This window comes from Protopterus annectens, chromosome 11.part0 (assembly GCF_019279795.1).
Source record: "Protopterus annectens isolate FY-2018-M chromosome 11.part0, PAN1.0, whole genome shotgun sequence".
Lineage (NCBI taxonomy): Eukaryota > Metazoa > Chordata > Ceratodontiformes > Protopteridae > Protopterus > Protopterus annectens.
This window is the reverse complement of record NC_056745.1, coordinates 1,563,335,893-1,563,348,341: the sequence shown is the minus strand read 5'-3', so window position 1 is coordinate 1,563,348,341 and position 12,449 is coordinate 1,563,335,893.

The following is a 12,449-nucleotide window of genomic DNA, read 5'->3' as shown; positions in this document are numbered from 1 at the left end:
AATCGGGAAAATTAAAGACATTAAATTATTCACTTATCACAATAGATTATCATGATTGTCAAACTCAGTAGACTACAGCTGCCCTAAGGTGACCTATGTTATGCTAGAGAGCACAGGTGCTATTTGATCTCTTATTTGTTCACAAAACCAGTTGCTCTACAAACACTTGCACTTGTGATCAAAAGCTACATCAACAAATAAATCAGACTTGCTGAAGGAAGAGGTTCCTAATTCAATGTATTCCCAGCCTATGTAATAAATTACCACTACAGGTCAAACAAAGTGCTACTTTGTCTGGCTTTAAGGCTGGTCTTAATGTTTGGATGGGTCGATACCAATTTATACCAGGGTCGTCATGTACGGCCCTGCTTGCTTGACAGGTAAGCACTGTTAAGTGCTTGAAAATGGTGACAAGTGCTCTGAAATGTGTCTACTAAAAGGTGCATATGTCTGGGCACCTTGTGGTCTCTGTACCTTGTGTAGGCACGTTATGGCTGAGCACCTTATGGTCCCTGTAATCACATGGCTAAGCACTTTATGATCCCTGTGATCACATGGCTTAGTACCTTAAAGCCTCTATGATCACATTGCTAGGTACCTTATGGTCACTGTGATCCCTTGCCTACTATTGTTTCTATGTCACTGTGTTCCTGTTGCTCACTTTATTATAAAACCTTTCTACTGCACTGCTTCAAAGTTACATTGCTCTGCAAACAGTTTTGTCATACACTAATGCAGTATCTCACGACTCTTGAAGAAGAGTCGTTACATTGTATTACACTGTATAATAGTCAGACTCCCCCCAACCTAAGAAGTCAAGACACTCTACTACTAATTGTTGAAGTTAGATTTTAAGTCTGGTGACAAAACTATTGTTAGTCCTTCTGAATAATGTAAGATTCTAAATTTGGCAGACAGTTTTTCATGCATACATTTCTTTGAATATATTTTGTAATTCTGTTGTTGCTTGTTTACCTACTTTTGTAAATGATCATCTGTATAACACGTGGAGCTTTTCTCCCCGGGCCTCTGCTGAAAAAGGGCTACTTAACTCAGTAAGACAAACCCGGTCACTAAATGTAAAATAAATAAATTATACAGATCTTCATATACCATATCAACAACATAGGTTCATAGGTTCATAGGTTCATACTAGGCTATCTGCCCGAGGGCATTTATAAGCCTAGCCCATTGTTTTGTGGCTTACGCCACCCCTTTAGTATGGGGAACTATACCCATTATTTTGCTGTGCCTCTGTCGAGCAGTGACACTGAGGTAATTCCTGGGGTATATCTGCGATCTCCCATCCATTGGTCAAGATTTCTCTTGAACAAGGCCAGCGAGGTGCTCTGCCTCACATGTACCGGGATTTTGTTCCACAGCATAGGGAGTCTTTGGGTGATGAATCTATCCCTCCAGCACGTCCTATTAATAGCCGTGTCGAGGTTTAAGTCTCCCGCCCTTGTGGCTCTGATGGATCTAGATTTTTTGAGGTGAAGCATATTCATCAAATCTGGGTTTGACATGGCCTTGTATGTTAGGCAAAGGTCACCTCTGAGCAAGCGGTAAGCGACTGAATAGAGCTGGAGTTCTTTCAGTCGGGCAGCATAGGACAGAGTTTTGAGACCCTTTATCCTTTTGGTGAGGAACTTTTGTGGCCTCTCCAGCTGCTGCAAGTGTCGGGTCAGATACATTCCGAATGGGGCATTGTACTCAATCACTGGTCTGATGAGTGATGAGTAAAGGGAGACTATGACCTCCCTTGATCTAGATGAGAATCCCTTCATGATAAGGTGGGCAATGTAGAAGGACTTCCTAACTACTTTAGCTAGACACCAGTGCAACAGAAAGAGCCTTCTAGAAAGTTGCCCCTCTAGTGTGCGATACTTTACCATACAAAATACAAAAATCTAGCAAACCCTCTTTAGAAAGTTCCTGAAAGCATACAGCACTAGCAAATATAAGTGTTGCTATGGGGAACCAGGTTAAATCTAGAAAATTAGTGCCTAAACTACCCAACTAAAAATCACAGTAGATTCAACAATATCCAACCATAATAACAGTTTTTTGACCAATTTTAAAAAGGAAATAGTGCTAGAATCCTTGTATATAATGCACTAATTTGTTTAAATAACATTCATGTAGATACACTTGCAGAACTCAGGTTTATTGCTTGAAGTCTGTCTGATAATACACTGACCAAGTACTAAGCGCTTTCACCCAAACTGTGGGCATCATCAGAGTACAACGTCATTCACAAAATTCTCAATTTAAATAGATGCATCAATAAATAATTATTCAATTAATTAAACACTTCTAATTAGATGCCCGGGACATTGCAATTGCAAACCATTAGATGCCTGGGACATTGCAATTGCAAAACAAAAATGGTAGTATACCTTGCTACCTGTTCTACATGTCCTGCATACTATGTTGGGAAAAGTATTAGGATGCTTAAAGACCGAATAGGAGAACATGTTAGAGACATCAAAAAGAAGAAAGACACCAGTGCATTATATTTACACAGCACAAGATGCGACAATTTTAAAAGGTTTCTATTTTTTGTTATTGATAGAATACCTTTCAACAGCAACAAGGGTGGTGATGAAAAAACACTATTAGAGGTTAAGGAATGTTTGTGGCAGCTTAGATTTAATGCTAATACATACCCTGGTATTAATGACTGTATTTCCATAGCCAGTGTACTCAAATACAAATCGCTATTTATATAGGTTTTAGAGTAATATAGCTTATTATATGCATTACTAATTTTTCTATTTTATACTATTTTAGGTTTTAAATATTTGTGCCTTGTGTGTTTTATTCTGATCAAATTATTAAATTATTTAATTAACAAAAGTATTATATATATTATATTAAAAATCAGGTTTGCATTTTTAGCTGTAATCTAGTATTTTTTTAGTATTTGTATTTATCATTAATATATATATAAGTATTGACTATATATATTAGGTGTTTCAGCATTAATTAGAAGTGTTTAATTAATTGAATAATTATTTATTGATGCATCTATTTAAATTGAGAATTTTGTGAATGACGTTGTACTCTGATGATGCCCACAGTTTGGGTGAAAGCGCTTAGTACTTGGTCAGTGTATTATCAGACAGACTTCAAGCAATAAACCTGAGTTCTGCAAGTGTATCTGGTTCGTCTTGATTGTTTTACAGGTTACCTTTCGTTTTGGATTTACTTGTGTAACATTCATGTAGAAATGCAACTGTAGTAGTTGTTAGTGCTACGATCCTTATTCAGAATGCAGCGATTTGTGTAAACAGCATTCATTTAAAAGCACAGCCATAAGATTTATTAAACTGTGAATGTTGGTTATCATGTAAACTGAATGTAAATGTCGGTTTGAAAAGAGACTTGGAAAATAATCTGTTTGGTCTGCATCATGGATGAAAACGATCTTTGAACCAAATCACATACCCAGGTATCAAAGCTAAATAAATAAATAACAAATAAATAAACATAATGTGCAATATTATTCCACAGGTTTCATATATGTGCTATGTATATCTTTACTTACTCACTTTTGTTGGCTGGGTCAGTCACAGTAAGCAAAGACTATTTTCAGGGAAGACCCAAGCTGGAATTCATTCTGACTAGGGATCATTTAGCCAAGAAATTAGGGAAATGTTGCTACTCCTTTCCTGGTAAATGCCACTTGAGCTATCCTTAGCTTGTGGAGATGATATGTTGGTTTGTGCCTCATCTTTGGGTCAATAGTTCAGGGGACCAGCATCCTTCATATGCTATACAATGGTGTGAATATTGGAAATTGCATCCAAGCACCTGATATGAGGGCAGAACCTAACAACTTTATGGCCTTGATGACATCAGAGATAAGTCTACTACCTGCCAAGCTACTGACACTGCAATTTCAAAACAACTGAAATACTGGTTGCCACAACACCCCTGTCCTTAGTGCCATCATAGCCGGCCTTAGGCATAGGCCAACTAGGCGGCCACCTAGGGCACCGCTCTAGCAGGAGCACTTTTCCAGTAATCTGTATGGTGTAGGTAGACTGGGATAGGGGCACAGGGTGGTGTTGGGGGGGGGCACTGTGGAGACCTTTTGCCTAGGGCACCAGTTGACCAAAGGCCTGTCTTTATTGCCCTAGTATGATAGCCAGTACTTGGTAGCCTGGGTTTGAAAACCATTGGGTTATGTCTTCTCATCTTCTTGGGAGATCTATGATCTTCTGCCTGCTGACTGCCACTAGGTAGAAGAACAATGATTCTTGTTACACAGATGTCATAAAAAGAGGGCACTAGGACTGATTATCCATGCATGTCTTCACTTGATAGGTACCCTTCAATGTCCTCAGCACAGAACTACAGAAAAGAGCTGTATGGGCCACTGGAGCTTTTTTAACCTTTAATATCCTGTATCACTGTGTAACTACTTGAATCTAAATTTTTTTGTGTTAAACAAGGGAAATACAGACAGCTTTCCTGGCCATACTAAGAGGGGATGATCCTTAGATAATTAGAGGTGGGTGTTGGAGACATAAGGAAATGGGATAACAGATTGCCAAGACATATGCCACATGGAGGAAAAATCTTGTCTGGAAAAAACTCAGTGCAGTACAGCAGTACAGAGCAGTGTTTGTTTTGACTGATTATAAAGTCATTGCAAGGCAAAGCTACATTATTCTGCATACTCCTACACTGTCATATGAATACAAGTATGTTCTTATTTTTCTAGTTACATTGTATGTCCAGGACTGTCCTTAAAGGCAGTGCCCACTTTCAGTTAGATGTAGGAAAAAATTGTTAGACACACTTAAATGTGATATACATTCAGTACCATTATTGATTGGTTAATAAACACACATGACTCAATGTAAAATGAAACATAAGATTAATTAAAAAATAATTGTCAGAAATGCACTACAAAGAACACAAGGCTAGTTATTAACTTTGTCACAAAGCATACACTTAAAAAACTGAGATAGCTGCTGAAATACAACAGAAAAAGGTTATGCATGTGTTGGACATCATCAAAAAGGGGGTTATAATTTTCAACAGAATAAGGTCTTATAATGTCAGTGATCAAACCATGAACCAATGAATCCAGTGATGCAATGAAGTTCATGTACACTGTCTCGTGCGGTTATGGAATCATTATAACGTGTTGCTGTGGTTTAAAGTTATGCTGTCAAGTGTCACATGAACCAATTGTTTATTACACGTCTGCACTGATGCAGTAAATCCTATTGATTCATAACTGCACTCTGTCAGAGTAACACTAGGTATCACCATTTCTTCTTCATACAGGGACAGTGTGTGCATATGTTTGATTCACTTGTACTTTAACCTCTCAGCATGTGGGAGCTTTTCTTACTGGCAAACTGCAGCCAGGACTTTAATCTCTATTCATCATTCCTTATTAGGAGGGCAGGCCCACCTGCTGAGCCCCAGCTCTGTGCCTTGTCGCAGTCCTTAATCCTGATCAATGCTTTAATACTGCTTGCAGTCATACATAAATTAAAGCAATTAAAAAAGAGAGATGCTGTCATGTTTTCAAAGGCAATCACTAATCTGTTTTAACAAAATGATCACAAAATGGCAAAAGAAGTGCCAACGATGTTCTTCCTGGAGTCTTGTCTTCAAACTGGGGTAAAAGCTGCTACTGTGAGGTCATCCAGTGACACTGAAACATATTCTCTCCATGTCTGATGTTAAACTTGGCTACAGATGGATTTAGGTATCCAAAAACAGAATAACCTGACCTTATTAAAAATAGCAGAGGCTTACAAAATTCCTGGCATCTCAGCAGGCAGTTTAAAATATTCTTAACACATTTTTTCTTTACATTTATGTTGTATTTGCAGTACTAAGTTTTCTACCATTTCTGTCTAATTTTTCCATTTGTAATTCTGACCAAGGAAATAAGATTTTGGAGAAGAGAGATTTTAAAGATGTGAATCTATTTGCTTATATAATTGTTTACAACTCTTTTATCACCTCTACCTTCCAATATGTGGTCTCATTCACAGTTTTGTCACTGTTTCCATTTACAGATGTAACCAAATATACCCATATAAACAATGGAGCATAAATAAATTGTTCATGGGTAGGGTTTTACACAGGAACATTACCTGATCTTCAGTCACATGCTATACTTATAATATACAAACTGATTTTTTCTGCAGTGCTTAATGTAGTCACTTCAGATCTCCCAACTATCCCTATTTTAAAGGATCATTCCTATTTTCATCCCCGATTTAGGATGTCCCTATTTTTGGAGGTAGGTCCCTATTTTCTGATTTGATTTACCCCTTCACACAATCTTCTGTTTTCCTGTCATCACTTCTGATTTTTGAAACTGACTAGTACAAAGAAAACCACACTACATAACTGGCATAGTAGTGTCATCAATTATTAAAACAAAGAGGGCACACATCTCTCTTTTTCTGAACAAAAAATAAATAACCTTGAGTGGTAGCATTTTGTGATGCAGTTTATTAATGTCTACAGATTTTACAGCATTACTCTGATCTTCTTCTTCTTTCGGCTTTTCCCGGTTAGGGGTCGCCACAGCGGATCACCTGTCCGCTCATGATTGGCAGTGGAATTTTACAGTGTCGAGTTGTCAGCCCGGCACCCAACCTTCCACAGAAGGCACACACACATGCACACACTCATGCTTAGGGCCAATTTAGAGTGTGTAATCCACCTACAACATGTCTTTGGGATGTGGGAGGAAACCGGAGCACCTGGAGGAAACCCATGTGACCACAGGAAGGACATGCAGACTCCACACAGAAGGCACCCCAGCCGAGGATCGAACCGGAGAACCTCTTGCTGTGAGGTAACAACGCTAACCGCTGCACCACCGTGGCCGCCCTACAGAATTACTCTGATACATACTACTCAGAAACACGTTTAAAAACAGAGTGACAAAATGTGGAATATAAGCATATTTTCAGAGTATTACAGCATTACTTTGATAATATGCTTATATTCCATCATTTTGTCACTCTGTTTTTAAACGTGTTTTTGAGTAGTATGTATCCCACATTCCTACTGAAAGAGGGAAGAATTGTGTGCTATTTCGTATTAAAATGTTATGCTAATTAGATGTCCAGATTTTCAAATGGATGATCTGATTTTTCAAGGGCCTTTTTTTTTTCTATTTTTGCTGTCTTTAGGTTGAGAGGTATGAGTCATATTGTATATAGTTTACAGTATCAGATGGGTGACAGCTAGGAAAACAAAAACAGGAGATGAATAAAATGGTACACATCGGCTAAGAAAATAAGACAAAGGTATCAAAAACTGCTGTATGTGTGTGTTACATTACTAGCTGTATAATTTATAACTTAAAAGTCTAGGAATTATTGTATTATATATTTATTTACATCCATGAGGTATAAAGCATAAACCACAGGTCACTTGCGGAGAGAGGGGGTTGCATAGTGGGAGGTTGGCATGTATATCTTAAATTTGTGACTCCACCAGGATTCTCACTATATTACTGAGAGGCTTTAAAAGAAACAGAATTTCCCAGTATAAAAAGAAACTGGATTAGCAGTGAAGAAATATTTTTTCCTGAGGTTTTCTCTCATCCAGATACATACCTGGCAGGAGCATTCTTACAGACATGAGTATGTGACACTAAAACTACATTTTCTTTCCATCTCTCTGACACCAATAGTTTATTGATTATTGGTTTTAAAACACAAACTCTGTCTTCTGTAAATGATACTAGGGGAACCTACCACCACAGGCCGGGAACAGAGAACTAATCAGCGGTGTTCTCAGCCTTCCCATTCTAGGTTCCTGCAGGCTGCACTTACTGTGAAATCCAGTAACACAAACGTCAGCTCCTCCACAAGAGCTTTCATTACTTTTTGAATACATCTGCATGCAATCATGAAAAGCACAGGTCACAGAGGGACGAGTTGAGGCTGCTTCTTGAGTAACTACAACTCTGGGGCTGACACTAGTATTTTTTTTCTTAGCAATGACTTATGTGTCTGTAGTTAGATAAAATGATAATGGCATATTTCAAGCTGAAGATGAGAATTTAACAAAGAGACAGTTGCAGTTCCCATATTTAAGTTAAAGTTTCTTTGTTGTAGGTAAATGGGTAGCACGCCTTTGCATTCATATTTATATGATCATTTCATTTGCTTTTTAGTTGGTTTAGCCACTTTTCTTTGCATCTATAAATTCCGTTGCTCATCCTGCAGTGGTGTTTAGCAGTTCCTTGCATAGACATAGGCACTTAAAAACTAACTTTTCCCCTTAAAATTTTCCCTGTATTTTTACACAGTGCTAAGCTGCACAAAGAGCAACCTGTTTGGCATTGAGGAGCGCTGCCATACAAATTCAGTCATACGTGGCCTACATGTAGTTTGTACCCAACCAGCATCCAAGTTAGCCTGCTGTACCGCCCCTTTGTAGTTTAGCTAAAAATTATCTGACCCATGGATGGGCACTTACCCAATTTCTCCACCTCCAGCTTAGTAGATACGGGCATTCTGAGACAATGTAGAAATTGTTTCATATTCACTGACAACCAACTAATCCTTAGAGAAACAGATACAGTATGTGAGAGATGTAATTACACAATGTCAATTGTCAATAGAGGCAAGACTCACACAAAAGCACTCAAAATAACAGTCAGGTTGTCGGTAATGTAAACACTACATCCACCACACAGAACTGACCCAACACATAGACAAACATATGCGAAGGCATTTAAAAGCAACCCTCCAAAACCCCAAAGACCTTCTAGACATTTGTCCCACAAAAGTAATCCTCAGCAACCCCAAAGCCCTCCACAAAAACAACACCCAACACAACACATATAGCCACACCCTTTGAAGCCTCAACTACAAAGTCCATAGGCAAGTCAGCACATTAATTAATATTTAATCATAGGAGACTCCATTGTGAGGTATACAGATGTCCTGCTCACCAGTCTAAATAAGGAAAACATCATGGTCAAGTTATCAGTGGACAAGATCCACCAAATCACCTTAACACTCAAATCATTATACCACAAGTATCAATATGACTCAGTCATAGTCCACATGGGTATAAATGAACTGAGACTTACCTGCAAGGACTATATGAAAAGAGACATTATGGAGCTCTTGGACTATCTGTCCCAGGCTATTATGTGCCTAACCTTGAGCAGCATTCTACATTCACCCAGGATGATGCCACAATATGAACATACTGCTAAAGTGACAAACCTTCCGACATAACAAAACCAACACAATTTATCTAAAGTTGTTAATGCTCAAGGCCAGGAGGCTAAACTAGAAACTCCACTCCCTCCAGGTTGTCCTCACCCCTGGAGGATATGGACATCTGTGCAGTTACTAGCACATGGTATAAAGACACAGATAACACTCCAGCAGTAAAGGGCTACAATGCCTTCCACACATTCAGGCCAGCTACAACACAAATGGGGACCAAAGGTGACGGTATCTTAATCTATATCAACAACAAACTCTCTTTAAGACTTGTCAAACAGGATGACATGCTCGAGCTTCTCCATGTCCAGATTTCCATAGGCAAAGTCCCTTATCATACCCTTGCAAGCTATAAGTCTCCTTCTATGACCCAAGAAACCCATAACCTGTACTTGGACTTAGTGGTGATCCTAGTCATTCAACCTGATACCATATTCATAGGTGACTTCAACTGCCCTACTACAAACTGGGATACTTACAAGACTCCAATCTTACAGGCCGAGAGATTCCTGGAATTTGTAAAAATGAACACCTTGGACCAGATAGTCCATACACCAACTACAGGTGCAAACATACTCAAACTTGTACTAACAAACACGGAAAAACTATGTATCCCCTCCCTAGTGTAGTGTCCTCTCTGGTAAGATCAGACGACAAAGCTATCTCCTGCATAATAACAATCACTTCTGTGATCCCAGCTAACTCCATAACATTTAGGAACTATTCTAAGGCAAACTTCCTACTGTTAAGTGCTAACCTGTCAAAATTTCAACCTCCCAAAACCCTGAGAACACAGCTGCCAGTGCAAAATTGTTCACAGAGAACCTGTAAAATTATGTCAATAAATGCAAGTAGATAGCCGTGCCTACCAGAAATAAGCCCAGAACTAACTCAAAAAATGAACCACCCAGATGGAATTCAAACTTAAGTAGGTTGAACAACAAAAGAAAAAAATATAGCCAAAATTAGAAGTGCTACACCCAGCATGATAAAACACTCTTATCACTCTAAACAAACAACTAATAGGACAAATTAAGTCGACTAAAGCCAAATTTGAGGTAAAGATGACCTCCAAGGTACAGGACAACCACAAGGCATTCTTTAGCTATGTCCAAAATCTCATAGGTAGGACATAGCAGTGTGCAGAACAGATTGTAAATGGAGCCAGCTACATGTTGACAGAAGATATAAAAAATCTACTGGCCAACAAATTCAGCTTCAGTTTTACCCTCCTCTCTCCCTTGGCCACCCCCAGGAAATATTATTAAACAACTCCCCCAGCTTTCACTAGGGAGCAAGTCCTAGATGCACTTTCTAAGGCCAGAAACACTGCATCACTGAGCTCTGATAATATCCCAGAATGCCTCCTAAATAGTATGAAACATGACCTACCGGGACCACTGAAGTCACTTTTACCTGTAGCCTCCAGATAGGCTTTGTGCCGTGAGAATGCAGACTTGTAACTGTTATCCCCTTGCAGAAGGGCAGACCATAAATGGACTCTGGGAACTACAGACTCATAAGTTGGACTAGTCTCATGTGCAAAGCCATGAAAAGAATTATCATGGAAATGTTTATGAAGGATATAGAAAACCTTCAAACACTGGATCCGGCCAAGTTTGGTTTTGTCAATGGCAGATCATGCCTTCTCAACCTGGTGGACTTCTTTGCGAAGCTCACCAAGGCAATGGATGAGGGCAAAATTATGCATTCTGCCTACCTTGAAATGTCTAAGGCTTTTGATAAAATACCCCATTAAGGCGCTGTAAACAAGCTCACGGATATAGGCATAAATACACTAAATATATATCTGGCTTTCAAATAGGACTCATGAAATTAGGATGGGGAGACCACCTCCACAAAGAGGTCAGTAACTAGTGGTGTCCTTCAAGGCTGTGTGTTGGGTCAGCTCCTTTTTGGAATCTACACCTCAGACATCAATACCAATGTTAAGGGCCTCTGGCTGACTACGTTTGCAGATGACTACAAACTAGGAGCAGTCACAGAATCCTCCCAAAGGTGCTAACATCCTACAGGAAGAACTAACAGAGATGAATGACTAGTGCCAAATCCATGGCTTAAAACTCAGTGCCAAGAAATGCATAACAGTATGCTTTGGGAAGTCAGCTATCTAGGAAATTACCTCATCGATAATACCCCCCTAGAAGCAGTATGATTTTGCTACATATGTAGATAGTAACCTGGCTTTCAATCAATACATGTCTAAGGTAGTAAGGAAATCATTGTATTTTGTTCATCTTATAAGTAAGAGCATAGCATCTAGGTCCAAAGAAGTCATTGTTCCACTGTATTGGGCCCTCATCAGGGCCATCAGAGAGTACAATGACCCCTTCTGTATGTACCTGACCAGACACATGCAACAACTGGAACAGAGGTTCCTCACAAAAAGAATACAGGGAGCAAACAATAGATCCTATATAGATTGCCTCAAAGCTCTATCTCTGCTCTGTTGAGAGAAGATCTATGCCTGGCAAACAAGGCATCCTTGGATCCAGCTCTGATGGACCTTTTGCATACCCACAAAACAAATAACATCAGAATTACTTGATATAAGGATTTAAACTTTGCTTGCAACATAAATAGGACACTTTGGGTGGGTCAGGTATGTGTAACAGAAAATTCCCCCTCTCTGGAACGGGCTTCTCATCCATGTGAAGCAGAGATCTTCTCTAACCCTTTTCAAGAGAAACCTGTACCATTGGATAGGAATTTAGAAATACACCCCGTGTCTAGCACCTGTGTCTCTAACAGACAGAGGCAGCATGTAAATCTTGCCCTAGCTTACATATACCCCTTAAAATGACATCTATGGCACATAAACTTGTGGGATGCAATCTGGAGCTAGGCTTATAAAGGCCCTAGTGGTCATTAAATAGGTATACACCTCTGAATCTCTGAACCTATGATGCAGAGATTGGAGGAGGCATACCACATTGGCTCTACTATAGTTGACTGAAATGCATGAGCTAAAACACAGCTGCATGTACATTTCAGAACAAAACCTGTTAACTCAAATAGATAAAAGCACTATTCACCTGTGTATGAGCTAAAACACAACTGTGTGTACATTTCAGAATGAAACCTGCTAACTCAAATAGATAAAATCACTACTCACATGTTATTTAACCTAAATACAACTGCATGTACATTTCAGAATGAAATCTGCTAACTCAAATAGATAAAAGGACT